Source organism: Lepidochelys kempii, chromosome 1, assembly GCF_965140265.1.
Source record: "Lepidochelys kempii isolate rLepKem1 chromosome 1, rLepKem1.hap2, whole genome shotgun sequence".
Classification (NCBI taxonomy): Eukaryota; Metazoa; Chordata; order Testudines; family Cheloniidae; genus Lepidochelys; species Lepidochelys kempii.
In genome coordinates this window covers 250,171,941-250,191,392 of record NC_133256.1, presented here as the reverse complement: position 1 = coordinate 250,191,392, position 19,452 = coordinate 250,171,941, and the positions used below count along the sequence as shown (strand labels likewise).

The window sequence follows — 19,452 nt, the reverse complement described above, 5'->3', positions numbered from 1 at the left end:
ACTAAAATAAGTAAGGTGTCTCTTATACACACATTATCCCTCAACACTTCCCTGCCTTTTCCACTCAGCAAACCTGTTGGGGCTGGTCACAGGGGACTGCTGCCGCCACAGAGGACCACAGCCATGATTCAAAGCCAATTGAAGTCAACAGAAGAATTTACATTGATTTCAATGGGCTTTGGGTCAGTTCCCAAAGGAAAACCTCAGTAGGTACAAGGAAGGAGTAGCTTGAGGTAAGAGCAGAGAGGTCATTCCCCCTTTTCCTGTGAATCTTCATAGGTCTGTACAAGTGCAAAATCCCATGAGCCTGAGGAGGCTCAAAGCCCATAATGCACCATTTTGGAAAAAATTATCTTTTATTTCACCAAGCCTCATTTGGGAATAAGTTACATGTTTAGGTCTATGTATGCAATAAAAGGGGCTAGATGCTTACTAAGAGCTGTACTAAGTTCACCAAAGCCAACATTCCAGAGCAACATCTCAACTGAAAAGTTGGCAACTTCTCAAATTGACTTTCATCATATGAATTCTGATGCTGTGCACTAGCTGTCCAATGAAATACACGCTGAAGTCAGTGAAAAGACTCCCAGCTATTTTAATTTATGCTGGACTAGGCCCCAGATATCAGCTAGGAAATCAAATAAATTAAGTTTCATTTCTTTTCTGCTTTCTTTTTGTTTATTTGGTGCCAAAAAAACCCATCCTCGGAAGACTTCTGGAATTCTGGTGAACACTTCTATGTTTAGGGTGTCATAGTTCAATAAAACATTGTTCAAGTCATTTCAAATTTTGTAGAAAAATCATATGTCAACCCTAGATCTAAGCCACAAATTTTGAGGCCAGTACATGGCTGTTGTGGGTTTTTTTGTTTTTGTTTTGTTTTGTCTATTAAGAGGTAGGGGCGAGGTTCAAAATCAGGCTTATGTAATTAAACCTCAGTTGCAACTGCTGTCATTCAATAATACTCAGTATTTTAATATAGATATTAAATTATATATTATACTGGTTATAGACAATAGTGTGTGTGTGTGTGTGTGTGTGTGTGTGTGTGTGTGTGTGTGTAGGGTAAATCTTGGCCCCATTTAAGTCAATAGGAGTTTTACAACATAGTATCGATGAGACTGGTGCATTGCCTATTATTAAGGTTGCTTGACACTTCCCATTATAATTCCCTGGTTTCAGTTGCTTATAACTTTGCCAACTTTTGGGCTGAAATTTCCATGCCAGGTATCTACATTAGGCTGAATAAAAAAAAATTCACCCAAAACAGTGTAATCATTTCCAAGAAGGAGACAAGGGGAAAAATACATTATTTTGCCCATTTTAAAATTTTCTGGTGTCTTTGAGAAGCTGTAGCACCCCATACTTTGCAGCAAGATCTTGGAATTTAGTCTTTGTCCTGGGATGTGCTTTTTCCCATCCCCATGAAAATGCATCCAAATTTGGCCAATCTCTGAGTCTTTGAAAAAAATCATAGTTTGCACATATTCAGTAAAGACTTGAGAGAGCCTCTCAGCTAAATTTACCAGAGATCCCATCCACACTGGGCATTCGCAAGCCCAGGGCTGAGTGGGATTTTCCCTGCAATTGCTGCTCTGGTATGCTGCAGGCCATGATGGGGCTAGGCATCAGACCCAAAATCTCTTGCACTCTCAATGAACCCCCACTGGGCCCAGGCAGTAAATGAAACTACCCAAATTGAATGCAGAAGGGACAAAAGCCAGACCTGTGATGGGACAGAGGAAGTAGATTTGGACAAGAAGCTTGAGAGTGGGATCCTAGGATTGGAGGCTGGGGGTGGCAGAGAGGAAAAGTGAAACTGAGAGTTCAGTGGGAAGCCTGGGACTGAGAGCTGAGGTAAGCGAGACTTGGATTGGCTAGACAAGGAGACTGAGATTGGGATGAGAACCAGTGTGGCAGAAGAGTGAGATGAGAGGAAAGTACACAAATCTAACTATGAGCCAGGGTTTGGGGGGAGAACTGGGAATAGTTGGGCAAAGAGACTGAGACAAGGAGCTTGAGGGCACTAGGGGGGAGACACTGAGCTTGGACAAGGAGCCTGGGAAGGGAGACTGGTGGGCATGGGTTGGGGGAGAGAGACAGATTGGACAAAGAACTGGAAGGGGGAACTGGGACAGGGATACTGGAGAGGTCAGGTTAGTGTATGCTAGGCAGTGTGACTGGGACTGGGATGAGAAGCCTGAGGCGTGGAGACTGGGACTCGCTAGGTGAGGAGAATGGGACTGGGATGAGGAGCCAGGGCGGGGAAGAGACAGGACTGGGATAGGGACAGGGCAGAAGCATTCAAGCTTGGGCAGAAATAGGCAGAACAGTCTGAACCCACTAGAGTACAGGGTTTCTCACAGTGAGCACAGTCCATCCTATTCATTGAAAGAGGCAGGAGTCCTGTGGCAAAAACAGTATGTGACCATGTAATTAAAAACTGTCTCATAATGCATATGCAAAGGGCATAGGTAACTTAATGCTGGCACTTTTGAGTGCTCGATTTTGCAACCTTCATAATGTTCTTTTAATATGGGGTGGAGGGTTGTGTGTGTAATTATATGTAAAGTTAAATTTCCATTTACTAGCACAGCCAAGTATTTAGTTACAGCACATGCTATCTTCATTACCACTGAGGAGAAGCAAACTTAACTAATGCTTAAGTATTAAACACCATGGAATTTTAGGTGAATGCAGTGCTTCTAATAGGCTTTGTACTGATAGCTTGGCAGACTGAAGTCTTCTGCTTATTCACAGAACAAACACAAAATGGGCAGCCGCAGTGCAAGTTTCCCCACACTATTCTGCCAGTGTGCCTCAACCCTGATCCGGAGGGACCATCTCTAGGGCTGAGAGGGTAGTTCATTCTACACACTGCTTTTATATTTGGAGTTCTCTCCTGAGAATGCTGTCAAGAGTGCTAAATAGTACTTACTATGATGGCAGTTTTATGATGTGAGCACCTGTCTATTAGCTACGAGACTGAATCCTTCAATTCAACCGCATCGCTTTCTGTTGCTACCTTGTTAGAACTAGTGTACTAATCGGGGTTGGGCCTGGTTGGTATTTGGACGGGAGAGCCCCAAGGAAAACAACAAGCTGCTGCAGGAGATGCATATTCAGTAAGTGGTATTCTTCCCTGGAAGTCAGTATTGAGCCAGTGACAAAGTATTCTATTAGGAAGGTGCCATCCTTTGGATGAGACTAAGAGAAGTCCTAACCACGGAAAAGATCCTAGCTCATGTTTTACAAGGGAAGAAAAATTAGCCCCAGTGGGCTAGTTTGGGAAGTCAGTCTACCTCCCTGCATGCATGTAATTGAATCCTTCTTTATTGTGTTTCACATCTACCTATCACTATCTATTTATCAGAATTTCTAAAGTGCCTATCCACATGGCATCCAGTTGCTGCACATGGAAAACACTGGGCTCTGCCCTGAAGGGACAGTCAATTCTCCATCCTATGACACATGATGCTTTAAACACTGAATCCAGTAATGTTCAACAGCTGGTACATTCCATGAAGTGGTAGATTAATAAAAGCCCACATTCTGGCTTCTCTTGCATGGTTTCTGACATGGGCAGAGGAAGTATAGGGAGATTTGCATGTCCTTCTGTTCCTGCACTAATAGGCAACCTGAATCCCACACTCTGAGTTCACTAAGTAGGAGTTTGAGGATGGCCATAATGCCACTGCAGGTTATGACCATGTACCATTCCCCGTCCATACCAGTTGGCAGCTGAGGACAATACTGTGAGAAGCATGTGCTGGCCCCATGATGGTGTGAGAGTCCTGTGTGTACTCCTTAGCAGTCTTTTCTCCACATGCAGAATTTCTGTTGCTTGTGCAAAGGACCACTGCATCTGTTTACTGCAACTGTGGCAACTAATGCCACACAATGTGACCCAGTGTATGTAGAGCTCTTTAGGTTTCTTAGGGGTAAACATAAAAGTAAGATATTAGTCAGCAGTGATCACTCATTTCACTTTCAGCCCTAGTGATCTTGAGTTTAAGGATTCTGTTTCAAATTATTATACTCCCTGAACCACCCTCCGTTTCATTTAAGATATTACCATAAGTAAGCAGAAAGTTAAAAGGATAAATATTGCTACACTGAGGTGGAATTCTGCAGTTTTGGTTTGCCATCAGTGTGGACCTTTCCCCTTGTTTCCCTAAATATGGGGTCAGATATCTATGATTCACTCAGAGTTTCAGGTTAGAATGAACACAAACAACTCAACTGACACCTTCAAGGGTCACCTGCTTTGGATTGAAACCAAACCAGTTAAGTGACTGCCTGAGGAAACTCAGGAAGTCTGTAACGAAGCCAGGTACAGAACACAGATCTCGTCCTGACGCAGTCTTGTGTGTGAAACTCAAGATCATCCTTCCTTGTCATAGCTTTCTAGGCAATGTAGACCTTGTATTCTCACATCCTGTTATTTCAGGTTCATACATTGTAGACCCCGTGCTTATTTCGCCTGGCAAACTGATAAATCTGAGTGTAACTTGCTCAGGAAAATAGTGTTATAAGAAGATTATTCTTCCATCATTCACATTTCACTAGACACTTCAAAGTTAAAGAATAGAAGCAGAACATGCTCCGGAGAGCTACAGCACAGATCAGAGGGGTAGAATTTTGCTGTAAGTGTTGTACTCTTCCTGTAATAGTTATTCTGTCGATTTCTCTAAAAGGATATTATTTCTTTGTTTCTTTATATAATTCAAAGAGAATAACAGAATACAGTTTACTCTAGCTCACACTTCTATGTTATGAATAAATTGAACTAGCTTGGGAGAGGAGACCATGTGCATTTTGCTCTAGGAAACAAGTCATATTGTTTTCAATTCAGTTCCTTCTTCTTTAAGAAATATGCATTGCCACATTCCCAAACAGAGATGGTTAATGTAGTTAAAGGTGCATATAAGTGTTAAAAAATAAATGGCCTTTCAGATGCTTACATAATTTAATGAGTCACTCTAATTTCTCAGGCCCAACTTAGATGTAATATGTACCTGGGGCCATGTATAAAAATGGAAGCTAAAGTTAGGGACCTAGCATTATGAAGCTCTTCCAACATTCTTCAAAGAATGATCTGACACATGCTTCCTTACAGAGAAGAAAGAATTTCTGAACAGGAATGTATTCAGTGTTGTTGTAGCTGTGACAGCCCCAGGATATTAGAGAGACAAGGGGGTTGAGATAATATTTTTTATTGGACCAACTTCTGTTGGTGAGAGAGACAAGCTTTTGAGCTACATGGACCTGAAGAAGAGCTTGAAAGCTTGTCTCTCTCACTAATCTAAATTGGTCAAATATTACCTCAAAGATATTACCTCACCCACCTTGTCTCTCTAATAACTGGGATGGGCAGATTTAGGCTTTCCCAGTATCCAGCCCTCCCATTGCTTTTGACAACCACTATGTGGACTATTATGGCATATTTTTACTATTGATTTTCTTCCACTGAGACAACAAAACCAATGCAGTGTCCCTGGGAATGCTCAGAGATATTCCCCCTCCCTTGTACATGTCATGAGAATACTGGATTATTCTTCCAAACTCCCAGTTCACCAGGAAGTCAGGAAGAGTTAATGGGCAGGAATCTCTAAAATGAGACCTGTCATCACACCTCCCATGCTGTGTAGGAAGGAGGTATAAATGAAGGAGTCAGTATCCTGCAGAGAAGGAAATCAGTGGCCCAGTAATAGGTAGTTATGTGACCAGCACAGTGCTTCTGCTAAGTACCAGGACAATGATTTTCCTCCCTATTAATCAATAGCTGCTCAAAGTCTGCTTTTAAAATGGCTTTAGGATTTTTAGGCCTGACAGCAGAATTCATCAATGTAATTACAACAGATGGAATTGCATTGCATTGCATTCCATACCTCTTCCATACCTCTCCCATACCGGGGGGGGGGGGTCATGACAACCATATAGATGCTCACGCCTCTAAATGTCCCAAGCTGAAAGCAATGATCTATTCCAAGCCCTGAAAAGAAATGTTGAAAAGTTGCAATTACTGTACTATGTTCAACTGTATTAGGGAAATTTTTAATAGACATTTCAAAAATATATGCTGGTGAAATAGATGAGCCCGTGTAGTAACAATATGGAAACCACGCAGTTTTGGATTGAAACAATTGTGGAATCAAATCGGATCTGACACGTACCTCTTTTGTGTCTATATAACCCACTAGTGAGTGTGTGCTATGGATCCCTGCTCTGTGCCAATCCACAGAGGGTATGAGTTGTTCCAACCTCCACCTATAGAGTCTTGGCTGTTTAGCTCAAGATGCAGCAGCTCCTGCTTTTTATCTCTGCAGTTCCCAATTCAATCCCTGGTGTGATGACCTACATTTTACTGCCATTCATAAGAAACATGGAGGAGTGCCTTAAAAAGAAGCAAGGCCTATGAGAGAGAGTCTGCAATTTTTGCCACATTGGAAAGGGTTGGGGGGCTCATGCCACTGTGTTCTCCTAGAGAGTGTCCCAACCACAATACAAATAAATTTGCTTTTCATTCAATGACACTACACTGAGCACAGTGATCAGCTGCCTGGCCGCTCTGAAGCCGAAGCAGTGGGCAAACTTTCACACATGTACATCTTTGTGAAATGTCCCTATACTATTAAATCCAAATGAGAGTGCAGTAGGTTTCCTAAAAATTCAAATTATGTGTGCCCTCATCAGTGGTTAGACAAAAGAGATGACAAAGCTTGTCATGATGTCTGTCTTTATCAATGTGCTAGCTCAACTTTAACATTTAGCAAAAAGCTGTTACTTGACGTTTGGTTCCTTAACTGCAGTTAGTTGTATGTGTATTTAATGCATTGTTTAGTCTCATGTTGGCTAAAGTCACTTAAAGAAGCAATTGGCAAGCTCAGTGTTAATTCTTGGCATTGCTGCCCCTCTTACTTTTTCACTGAACCTTAAATACCAAGAAAAACCCTTGACTCATTTTACTTCTGACATATTCCTTTATGCAATTGGCCAAAACCTTTGCACATGGTCCTCTGCATTTGTCCTGATATTATTAATGGCTTTGCAATATTTGATCACAGCTGCTACAGTCACAAAGACAAATCATACAATTTTGACCAAGCCCACACAGTCTCTTAATTCAAACCTTTTGCATTAAATGCTTGAGCGTCTGAGGCAATCCATATTGTAAGTGTTTCAGGACAGGGAATTCATACGGCAGCCTCTCTAGTGACTCAATTCAGCAGTCTATGTCTATTCAGCAAAGTATGTGCTTAAGTCCCACTGATTTCAATGGAATGTAAGTGTGTGCTTAGATGTAAGCATGGGCTTGAGTGCTTGGTAGAATAAGGATGGATTTGAGCATACGTTCTAATGCTTTGCAAAACGTCTGGGATAAGTTTCTTATTTAACCAAACCTAATATCAACATTCATACTTAAAATGAGCCCATTTGTTCAAAACTATGACTACAAATGAAAGTAATTATGCGCAGCTAAGTTATATTTCAATGTAACTAATAAAAAACAAATTAAAAAGTGATATCAAATTCTTTCATGCTACTCCTACCAAAGATATTGGGCCAAATTAATGCCTGGAGTAACTCTAGGGCCCCTTATGTCAAATGGGAAAAATATCAGAAATTCATAACTATTTTACAATTTGGTTTAGTGCAAATATGACAGTCACCATCTAAACTGCTGCATCAGAGATTAAAGAGCTAAAAACCAGAGCTCAAAACATATCTCCACAGTTCTGAGCCAGGGACCCAGGTTCTCAAAGGGAGAGCATGAACAGATCCATATCTTCTGTGCATCAGGCACAGAAGGGAACATGTAACATACACTGATGAGTGGGCTGCACACAACAATCTAGAGTTTAACAGTGTCATTATAAGCACAAGTTTAGACAAGTGAATCTAGTTAAAATGTCTCTCACTGCCTTCCTGATCCAAAATAGCTCATCATAGTCACTTGTTAACCAATAGTTCTCAGCATAGGGTGACAAATTGCTTTACTTCTATCAAGGGGAGTAAAATTAAATGATATCCCTTCCCAAAACTTCACCGCTGATTTGAAGCCATTCTAGAGATGGGTTTATTTTGTCAGTGTTATGGCAGCAATCTAAGTTAAAATTCTGGTTTTTAAATCTCTATCATGTAAACCCTTTTTTATGAAAAGTGAAGAATGGAAGTGACTCATTCCAATCACCCTGGCCAAGTAGTTTTATTACTGAAGATAAATAAAGGGTGAACACCTGTTGACCAGTTCTACCTCCAAATGAGGTAAGCAACAAAATAGCATGACCAGAAATATTGCAAACTAACCAAAATGATAAACACTATAGCAAATTATTTAAGCTTAAACAATTCTCTCCAACAGTCATCCAACACTAGTTACTGAATCATGAGATAAAAATCTAAACCCTACACACTTGCCATCTCTTTCAATGCAACACCAATTCTACATTCCAAACAACTGACAAACATCCAACTGACAAACGACTCTACATGGTCAGATTTAAATGCTGTGTGTTTTATGTGGTTGTGGAGGGAGAAAGTGTATATGTTGTGGATGAGAATGTGTGGAGAAGGTGAAATGATGGTTGCAGGTTGAAAAAGATGAGGAAATCCTGATTTGGAATTCCCTTGTGCTTTTGATGGATGTGTTGGTGTTGTATACACTTCAGCAACCTTGACTGGTTTATAAAGGAGTTTTTGTTTGGGATGCATATACACACACAATATACTAATGTTTTCTATTATGTCAGTCAACTCTGTCAATTAACAGACAAGTGCTTGTACTATTACTAAGAGCTTTTTTAAAACATCTTTTTGTAACTTTTCATCAGCCACAATAGCTTTTTGGGAGTTAATTTGGACATCTATTTTAGTTTAATATGCATGTTCACATTCAGGAATACTTCAAAACTCCTGTAGATTAGAAGGTTGTAATGTCGCGCCTCTGCATCCCCTAAATTCCTGAATTACTAGCCAATAGGTCATCCAAGAAGCTTAAATTTTCCTACGTATTTTAAGTTTTATGTTTCTTTCCATTAAAGTTTCCAGCCTTTCAGAGACATATTTAGTTTGGCAGAGTGACTCTGGTGACTCATGGAATGAAGAGATTTTAGAGCAAGCTACTGAAAATGTATCCAATTTCTCCTTGTGTAATTTGGGAGCAAGCTACTAATAATACATGTAATTTTTCTTGGTTTAAACAGATGTATTATTGCCAAATATTTATCCTGTATAGAAGTCTTGTTATTCCTGAAATATATAACAAAGATCAAATGCAAATATACCTGTGCATTGCTTTATAAGATATTCCTGGCTCCTTTTCTAATTGTTTTTGGCACTGTCCCCTAAATCAATGGGCACTGAACAAAAACACGGATCCTAGTGAAACCTTTTCCAGTTTGATCCTAACTATACTTTGGAATTCAGCAAACAAACTTTCCTTATTAGAGTAATTATTTTCTTTCTACCAGGTTCTGATCAATTACATTGATGTTACTTTCCCATCATTTTTGCATGAAGAGGTGTGTTGTTAGAATAATTCCGCCTTCCATGCTATATTGAATATTCCATTGATTCTTTTGTCAAATTAAGATAAGATGTTTTTCTCTTCACTAAGTCCTTTCTCAGACTGATGATCAGTGACAAGCTTGTGTCATTTTTCATTTATATGAGTACATGCACCTGAAAGATATAAGGCTAGAAATATTGCATAATGTAATAATGCTAGCGGTTCCTCTCTGTAGTTTCCTTTTATGACAGTTTACTTCTAATTTTACAAACCTCATTAAGGCCTGGATCCTCCTATCTGATCCAAACAAGCGGTCTCCTGTGCCTTTCAGACCCGCACTTGACTCCGGTAGACTCCACCGTGGGCATAGCTCACACAGATCACTACAAAAGGTTCTCCCTCTCCCCCCGCTCTCCTGCTGGTAATAGCTCACCTTCAGTGATCACTCTCTGGTTACAGTGTGTATGGTAACACCCATTGTTTCATGTTCTCTATGTATATAAATCTTCCCACTGTATTTTCCACAGTATGCATCCGATGAAGTGAGCTGTAGCTCACGAAAGCTTATGCTCAAATAAATTGGTTAGTCTCTAAAGTGCCACAAGTACTCCTTTTCTTTTTGAGAATACAGACTAACACGGCTGCTACTCTGAAACAGATCAGATTGCAGACCTACATTTGGAAACTCGAGCTTGTGTTAGTTGGGTCTGACGTCAGTGGATCTCTGCATGGACACAGGGATCTGCTCACGTGGATCATGGTAGCTGAGCCTCCTCCTGCTCTTTTACTCAAGCAGAACATCTGATGACTTCAGTGGGAGTTTCGTAAGAGCGCGAACTCAACACTGGTACAGCAAAAGTGGAAAGAGAAGGCAATCACTGTATATACAGATTAGACCAGGTACAAAGGAAAATGAACAGCTTCTTAAAATACAATACATGGTGTGTATTGCTGGGTATCATGAGAAGTCAGTTGTTGTATTTGACTGCCAGTGAAAATGAGGTAGGCTCAGAAGAGGCTAAAATAGGGAAAGAACCAGTTAAAAATTACTCAGACAAGTTAGATGCCTTCAAGGCACCAGGGCCTGATGAAATGCATCCTGGAATACTCCAGGAGCTGACTAAGGAGATATCTGAGCCATTAACAATTATCTTTGAAAAGTCATGTAAGATGGGAGAGATTCCAGAAGACTGGAAAAAGGCAATTATAGTGCCAATCTATAAAAAGGGAAATAAGGACAACCCAGGGAATTACAGAGCGGTCAACTTAACTTCTGTACCTGGAAAGATACTGGAGCAAATAATTAAGCAATCAATTTGGAAACATCTAGAAGATAATAAAGGTGATAAGTAACAGTCCGCATGGATTTGTCAAGAACAAATCATGTCAAATCAACCTGATAGCTTTATTTGACAGGGTAACAAATCTTGTGGATGGGGGAAGTAATAGATGTGGTTATTTCATTACTTTAGTAAAGCTTTTGATATTGTCTCGCATGACCTTCTCATAAACAAACTAGGGAAATGCAACCTAGATGGAGCTACTATAAGGTGGGTACAAAACTAGTTGGAAAACTGTTCCCAGAAAGTAGTTATTAGTGGTTCACAGTCATGCTGGAAAGGCATAACAAGTGGGGTCCCGCAGGGATTAGTTCTGAGTCTGGTTCTGTTCAATATCTTCATCAATGATTTTGGTAATGGCTTAGAGAGTACACTTATAAAATTTGTGGAGGATACCAAGCTGGGGCGGGGGGGTTGCAAGTGCTTTGGAGGATAGGATTAAACTTCAAACTTATGTGGACAAACTGGAGAAATGGTCTGAAGTAAATAGGATGAAATTCAATAAGGACAAATGCAAAATACTCCATTTAAGAAGGAACAATCAGTTGCAAACATACAAAATGGGAAATGACTGCCTAGGAAGGAGTACTGCAGAAAGGGATCTGGGGGTCATAGTGGACCACAAGCTAAATATGAGTCAACAATGTAACACTGTTGCAAAAAAAGCGAACATCATTCTGGAATGTATTAGCAGGAGGGTTGTAAGCAAGACACAAGAAGTAATTCTTCTGCTCTACTCTGCACTGATTAGGGCTCAACTGGAGTATTGTGTCCAGTTCTGGGCACCACATTTCAGGAAGGATGTGGACAAATTGGAGAGAGTCCAGAGAAGAGCAACAAAAATGATTAAAGGTCTAGAAAACAGAACCTCTAAGGGAAGATTGAAAAAATTGGGTTTGTTTAGTCTGGAAAAGAGAACACTGAGAGGGGACATGATAACAGTTTTCAAGTATGTAAAAGGTCGTTACAAGGAGGAGTGAGAAAAATTGTTTTTCTTAACCTCTGAGGATAGGACAAGATGCAATGGGCTTAAATTGCAGAAAGGGAGGTTTAGGTTGGACATTAGGAAAAACTGCCTGTCAGGGTGGTTAAGCACTGGAATAAACTGCCTAGGGAGGTTGTGGAATCTCCATCATTGGAGATTTTTAAGAGCAGGTTAGACAAACAGCTGTCAGGAATCGTCTAGATAATACTTAGTCCTGCCATGAGTGCAGGGGACTAGACTAGATGACCTCTCGAGGTCCCTTCCAGTTCTATGATTCACCCATGTGCAAATACAGGGACAGGTTTGATACCTTTTCTCATATTTAGTGTCTTGCTCCATGAGTATACATAGAAGAAATTGACTCAATGCAATTTTCTTAGAGACGGAGGAGACAATTTTACCAGAAGCCAAGATTGAGCTCTGAATCTGGAAAGCATTTTTGTTGTTTTTATAAAAGGATTATCTCTGAACCCATTGGACAGTTCAATTTGACAATGAAAGAAACAGCATCTGTACTATAATGCTGTGCCCCAAAGTACATGGGGAAAGGGACCATATTTCAAAAAGCAAGTGGACACTGAATGACACTAAGCTGAACTGTTTGGAGGACCCATAGGTTCTATATGCATTTGGGGGGATTCAATAAAGTAACAGATAGTGTAGCTCTACTTAGCTCAGCAGTGGATATATATGTGGTAGAACAATTGATTGAAGAAAACAAGACAAAACTCTGCTTGAGGACATTACCAATTCATGCGCTGACTCAACAATGCAAAATCCCTTTAACTCCATCCCTTCAGTTTTTCTTTTTCTCCAAGGTAATATAACTGCTCCAAAGATAACCCCATTGCCTGACCTTCTGTGAACTGGAAATTGGAAATGCTAATTGCTGTGGTTGCAATTTCCAAACCAACTGCTGGGGCCAGGACTGTACTTCAGTTATTTGGATCTTGCCAATTTTTTTCAATAGTTACGTTCTTCAAGGAGAGCCAGAGAATAGCACTAAAAAAAACAAAGAGGATGATTTATATTTGCTATGAATAGATAAATGTGTAGTTTACTTGAATCGTGTTGTTTTCTTTGTCATTCTCAACCCTATCTTAATATTTTGGCTTGTACCAATTTGACTTGGTTTGGAAAAAAAATTAGTCTGTCTCATAGTGTGAGCGGAAAATTAGGTTTGAGAAGCTGTAATAATGTGTTGGGGTCAGCAATTTAAAAACTGAAGGGCGTGCTCTAGAAATACATGCTCACAACATTGACTTCTAACTTCTTTAGAAACACTGCTAAATAGCCCCTCTGGTCAAGTAATAGATGTATTAAATACAATGTTAGCTTCACAAGCTGTGGTCAAAATAATTTAGTCTCCTCAAAAGAAATAATAGCACGTTATCAGATTATGTGACTGCACGTAACTCTTAATCACTGCACTAGGTCAATTCCTTTAATTTGATATTTATTGTCCACACCACGGAATGTTTTTTAGGTATTTTTAAGAAAATATTTTGTGGATCATGAATTACTCTTTCAGGAACTACAAAATGCAACATTTACTGAGACAACAGAATTTGACCCTTAGCCTTTTCGTTTTTCCAAACACTGTAGTTTACCTCTGTTATCGTAGCTCTGTTTTAAGTTGAGCATATCTGTTGCAAAAGCATCTTATATTATTTTTCAAAACCCACAGGGGTTGATGTTGTAACCCTAATTGTCATCACAAAGAGTAAGACTCATAAAGAGAAGACAATCGATGGTGGTGGTGGTATCCTATTTTTCTATGACTCTTTTCAAATGTGAGTTCTAGACTGGATCACCTGATTTCAAACAGATCAACCTGAACTGAGTGGAAATAGATTGAAACTTTTTTAATAAATCAGATTTGATACCACCAAAAAGAATCAACTAATAGATAACAGATTCTGAATTTAAAGTGATTATTTTTGAATTATTAAACAAGTAGGACTCCACCCAGCTTTAATAAATACTTAGCACCCTAACGGGAAAAAATATGCACAGAGCAGAAGTGAGGCAGAAATTACAAAGCTAAGACTAGTGCAGACTATCCTAAAGGAGGGAGAACCAGATTGGATAACATAAGAACCTACTCAGTCCTTTGTCCAAAATTCTAATTGTGCCAAATCTCAGCCATATTTAGGTTCAGAAAAATTTGATCTAAACAAACAAAAACAAACTTAAAGAACCAATCAGCTGAATTCTTACAGGTAATGAATAGTCTCAACAACCCAGACCACCATGCCCCATCAGATCAGGCCTGATCACAAGTCCATAGAAGTCAATGAAAAGACTCCCGTTCATCTCTGTGGCTGGTTTCTTTGGGCCTTTTGACTGCAGGTGCCATGAGCTTCAGATAGATTGTTTCTCTTGGTTGGGTTCAGTCTGGTTTCTGAGTACCTCACCCACCTTTTCTCTCTGTATGTCCACTGTCATTTGGGTTCCCTAAGAACCACCGCCTGCACGACTGATACTTGTGCATCCTGGTTGTTTAAAAGCAGGGTGGCTGTGGGACTATTGACAGATACTATCAACACTTGGCTTGGATAGGGCAAATGAGCTTCAGACAAACACTCATTTGGGGGGCTTATATAAGCAACCTGTGTACTGCTTGAGGTTCACCAATCACTTGCGCATAGAGAGTGAATTTTCCAAATCCCCTAGAGTGACTTAGAAGCCTCAGTCATATTGGCCAAAGTTATTTAGGCCATGTCTACATTAGCACTTCTGCAAGCAAATCTTTTGTCGCTCAGCAGTGTGAAAAAATACACAGCCCAAGCAACATGAGTTTTGCCGGGATAAGCACTTGGCATGCACAGCACTACGTCATTGGGAGAAGCTTTCCTGCTAACACAGTTTCCACCACTCATTGAGCTGGTTTTAATATTTCAACAGGAGAACTCTCTCCCATCAGCATAACAGGGCTACATGAGCGCTTTTACAGTGGCACGGTTGTATCAGTTAAGCTGCGCCGCTGTAAGCTTGTAATGTAGACATGGTCTACGATTAGGAGCTTAAGGCTATGTCTACATAGCCCTGCAGTCCTGAACTGTAACAGGCATTAGTGTGCTGTGCTGTAAATCCCCTGTGTGGAAGCTGCAGGTATGAACTAAAAGGTATCTTGACTGCATTAAGGTAATCCTTGTTCAAAAGGACTACGTTAACACAAACTGGGTACCTTTCAGTTTGAGCCCGCAGTGCCCACACAGGGGAGTTTCAGTGCAAAATACTAGGGCATGTGCAATTCACATCAGGGACGGCTCTACCAATGTTGCCGCCCCAAGCAGTCGCCGCCGAAATACCGCCAGCGCAATAGCGGCGGAGCTGCCGCCGCATTGCCACCGTGCCTGGAAGATCGGCGGAGCTGCCGCCAAATTGCCACCGTGGGACATGAACGGCCGCCTCATTCTGAATGCCGTCCCAAGCACCTGCTTGCAAAGCTGGTGCCTGGAGCCAGCCCTGATTCACACACACACATACCCCCGTGGTCCAAATTACAAGGCTGTGTAGACAAGCCCTAAGTCTTATTGAAAACCAGTGGAACGTAGGAGCTCCTAAGTGCCTAACTTCTCTTGAAATCAGTGGGAGTTAGGTGCTCATGCACTTTTGAAAATCCCACTAGGTACTTATCTGCATCTTTGGGAGCATAAGCATCTTTAAAAGTCTGGCCCTAAGTCAATTTTGAAAATAGAAGATAGACTGCTAAGTCACTTGGGCATTTTTGAAAGTTTTACTCACAGACTTTAATGAATGGTTGTGTGGCCATGCTCTCCCACATGCCCCTGTACTGCATGGTGCAGTATGGCCATGGCTCTGCCTCGGTCTCCCTCCTGGTCTTCCACTGATCCGTCCAGCCTCCAACACCTTCTGGGCTGAGGTGAATTAGCCTTCTGGCTAGGTCACATAGAAGTTTCACCCCATCCAGGATGCCCAAAGTCCAAAATAAACAAAGAAATACAAACTCCTCCACTCCTCCTGGGCTCAGCAGCATACCAAGAAACAAACACTTCTGCCCAGCATGGGCTTGTGCAAGTCTAAGTTGGTCACTGACAACCAAACAAAGCAAACAGGCCAGGCCAAGTCTATGTTCCCTCAGGGAGGTCCTCAGTTCCTCACCCCAGGCAGCCTTCACTCCCACAGTGAAAGCTGAAGGCCTGCTCTTCATCCCAGTCAGTCACCAACTGAGCTGAGCTCTCCCTTTTTACCTTCTTCCTCAAAGCCTACCTGCTTCAGATATTATGGGTGAGTGTAGCTGATTGGACCCCCAGCAGCTGTTTAACCCTTTGCAGACTTGTGTAGTGTTTGTAAACGCTGTCACCGCTTGTGAAAAAACATGATCATTTTTAAAAAGAGAGAGACATAAAAAACTCTCAAATAAAAATTGGCATAGTGATTCCTCTCGGATGTGAAACATTCTAATATGCTTAATATAAAATCTTCTAACATAAGTATGTAAAACATGAAATGAAAGATGGTAATTTCTAGAGCGAGCTAAAAATAATGAAAGCTGAATATGAACAAATATTCTATATCAGGAAGTAGTCTGAAACAGATGGTGGTCAATCAAGACTGCAAAACCTCAAGTTTGTAAGTTATTGCTTGCAAGACCCTACAACATGCCAAAACCCAAATGTGGGACAAAAACAATAGAGGATAAAAATTCAGTATGAGAAAAACAGTAATTGATGCAGGAAGCATAAGACAATGCATGTTTTCTAATGTCTTCAATGTCTCATATGTAGAACAGTATAAATAAAAATACCTCATAACCTCTTAAGGAGTTTTGCCCATATTATTAAAGGATTTTATTTCTGTGGGTTCTGAATAATCTGACCATAGTTTTGGTCTCCATAACAATGAGGTGCAACTAACTGTATTTAAATAATTTTAAATTCCTTGCAATTTGAAGAATATAAGGAATTGTTGGTGATCTGCAAAAGTCTCTGTTGCTATAAGATACCAGTATTGCTCCTTTATCTTCTCTAAGTACTCACTAAGAATGCAGGAATGTATGGGTATGTCTACAGACCACAGAAAAATGGGGGAGGAGGCTGGCCCATGCCAGCTGACTCACGCTCTCAGGGCTCCGCCTGTGGAGTTGTTTCATTACTATGTAGACTTCTGGGCTTGGGACAGAGCCTGGTCTCTAGGACCCTGTGAAGAGGGAGGGTCCCGGAGCTTGAGCTGCAGCCGGAGCCCAAAAGTTTATACAGCAACTGAACAGCCTCACAGCCCCAGCCCGAGTCTGCTGGCATGGGCCAGCCAAAGGTTGTTCTTTGCTGTGTGGACATACAGACAAGGTGTGATATCACCCCCATCTTTGGCCAGTGTCTCAATATGTAAACAGGCACAAAGGCTTGGTTATTTTGGGAAGGGTATGTGGGAAGCCCATAGTAATGTAAATCAGAAATACTTTATTTGATGTCTGATATACCAATTCATCTTACAATCCTTCAACAGAAGACACTTCACACACACACACAATTGTATTACATATAAAAAATATGTTAAAAGTATGGTCTCAAAGTTATGTGACTAAGTAGTCAAAAGCTAGGAAGTATCAGCATTAAGACTGATTTTTAAGACTGTAGAAGCAATTTGTCTGTCTTATCAGATGGAAGGTTAGAACTACCACTGGGTGGAAAATGATTTTCCCATCCCATGAAAACTTTTGAGATTTCTAAAAAAAATTCCTGTCCAAATCTGCATAAAAAGTCGAAATTGTGAAAAATTTCATGAATTGATCATCTGAAAAAAAATCAGATTGGGTAAATTGAACATTTCATTTCAATTATTCAAACTGTTTCATACTGATTTCCACCTTTTAACATTTTTAACCTTTTTTTTAGTATAAATCCACTAACATATAAAACCAAAAAGTTATTTTGAAGCAAAAACAAAACTTTTCATTTTGAATACAGTATGTTAGAACATTTTGAAAGTTTCAAAACCTTTTTTTCCCAACCTTTTTTAAACCAGGAGATTTGTCAAAACCAATCCCTTGCAGCGTTCAATTTCAGTTTTGATGAATCAACATTTTCAGACCAAAAAAAAAACAGTTTAGTCTGAAAATTCCCAACCAGGTCTAGTTAGGAGATGACTAGATCATGGTCTATAAATACCTACGTGGGGAGAAAATTTCTAATAGTAGAGGGCTTTTTAATCAAACAGACAAAAGCATAACAAGAGCCAATGACTGGAATCGAATCAAATGTAGGCTTCAAATATGGGGCAAACTTAACAGTGAGAGTAATTGTCCATTGTAATAATTTATTTAGGAATGTGATGGATTCTCCATCACTTGAAATCTTTAAATCAAAGGCTGGCTGTCTTTTTAAAAAACTATTTTATCGCTCATACAGAAGTTATGGGCTAAATGAAGGAACTTCTGGGAGGGTTCTATGGGCTATGCTATGCAGAAAGTCAGACCAGATTATCATAATGTTCCCTTCTGGGCTGGAAATCTATTAACCTTAAATGTGCTCCTTTGTTCAGCTTTGGGCAAATCAGATTCTATATTATGATAGTCTTTAATTACACAATGACACCTATTTTTACAGGACCTAAGTGCCTAACTTCTCTTGAAATCAGTGGGAGTTAGGTGCTCATGCACTTTTGAAAATCCCACTAGGTACTTATCTGCATCTTTGGGAGCATAAGCATCTTTAAAAGTCTGGCCCTAAGTCAATTTTGAAAATAGAAGATAGACTGCTAAGTCACTTGGGCATTTTTGAAAGTTTTACTCACAGACTTTAATGAATGGTTGTGTGGCCATGCTCTCCCACATGCCCCTGTACTGCATGGTGCAGTATGGCCATGGCTTTGCCTCGGTCTCCCTCCTGGTCTTCCACTGATCCGTCCAGCCTCCAACACCTTCTGGGCTGAGGTGATGCATTCGATGAAGTGAGCTGTAGCTCACGAAAGCTTATGCTCTAATAAATTTGTTAGTCTCTAAGGTGCCACACGTCCTCCTTTTCTGAGATACTACAGTGATTCTGATTAACAATAATGCCTTAACCCTCTTTCAGCTTGAGGGGAGGGTGGCTTCAGTGTATGTGTGTAGTCACTAAAAATGTTCTCTCATGTTTCCTCCTCTCCTTTTGATTTTTCCTTCCTAGCTCCTTAAAAGTTGTATCCAGCAATTAACTATATTCACTGATTTCCTCTAAAGATGGTTTGTATTTTGCCGACCTCAGCACTATGTTTAGAACAATTTCTAGGTTTGTTTCTAAGAAGAAATTGATATTGTTTTCAGTTCATTGTTCACTGCATTCAACATCTTTTTCAAGCCACCAAAGAAACAAAACCTTTGCTTGTTCCCTAACTTTTATATTCTATAGAAAACTCAGTGTATCTTTCAATACAATGTACAATATTCCAATTTTACTTACAGAAAACCCTGTAATAGCAAACCCTCTTAAGAGAATATCAATAACTTCTTAAACTCCCCACACCTCAACATCTCTTCTCTATATATTTCTCTGAGCACAGTTTAGATCAGTAAAGCCTCCAGCATAAAAGTTGTCAGTGAACCTCAAAAGGTTCAGAAATTCGTTTAGCTTTCTTATCCAATGTAAACCAATTTGGTCTGGAAATCTCATGAA

At 40.2% G+C, this 19,452-nt stretch overlaps 1 protein-coding gene across 1 annotated transcript in view; it reads left to right on the top strand.

The window, feature by feature from the left end:
• The window catches only part of IGF1 (insulin like growth factor 1), a 77,236-nt gene that overhangs the window by 7,723 nt on the left and 50,061 nt on the right, over nucleotides 1–19,452 (top strand). The gene's annotated exons all lie outside the window — the stretch shown is intronic.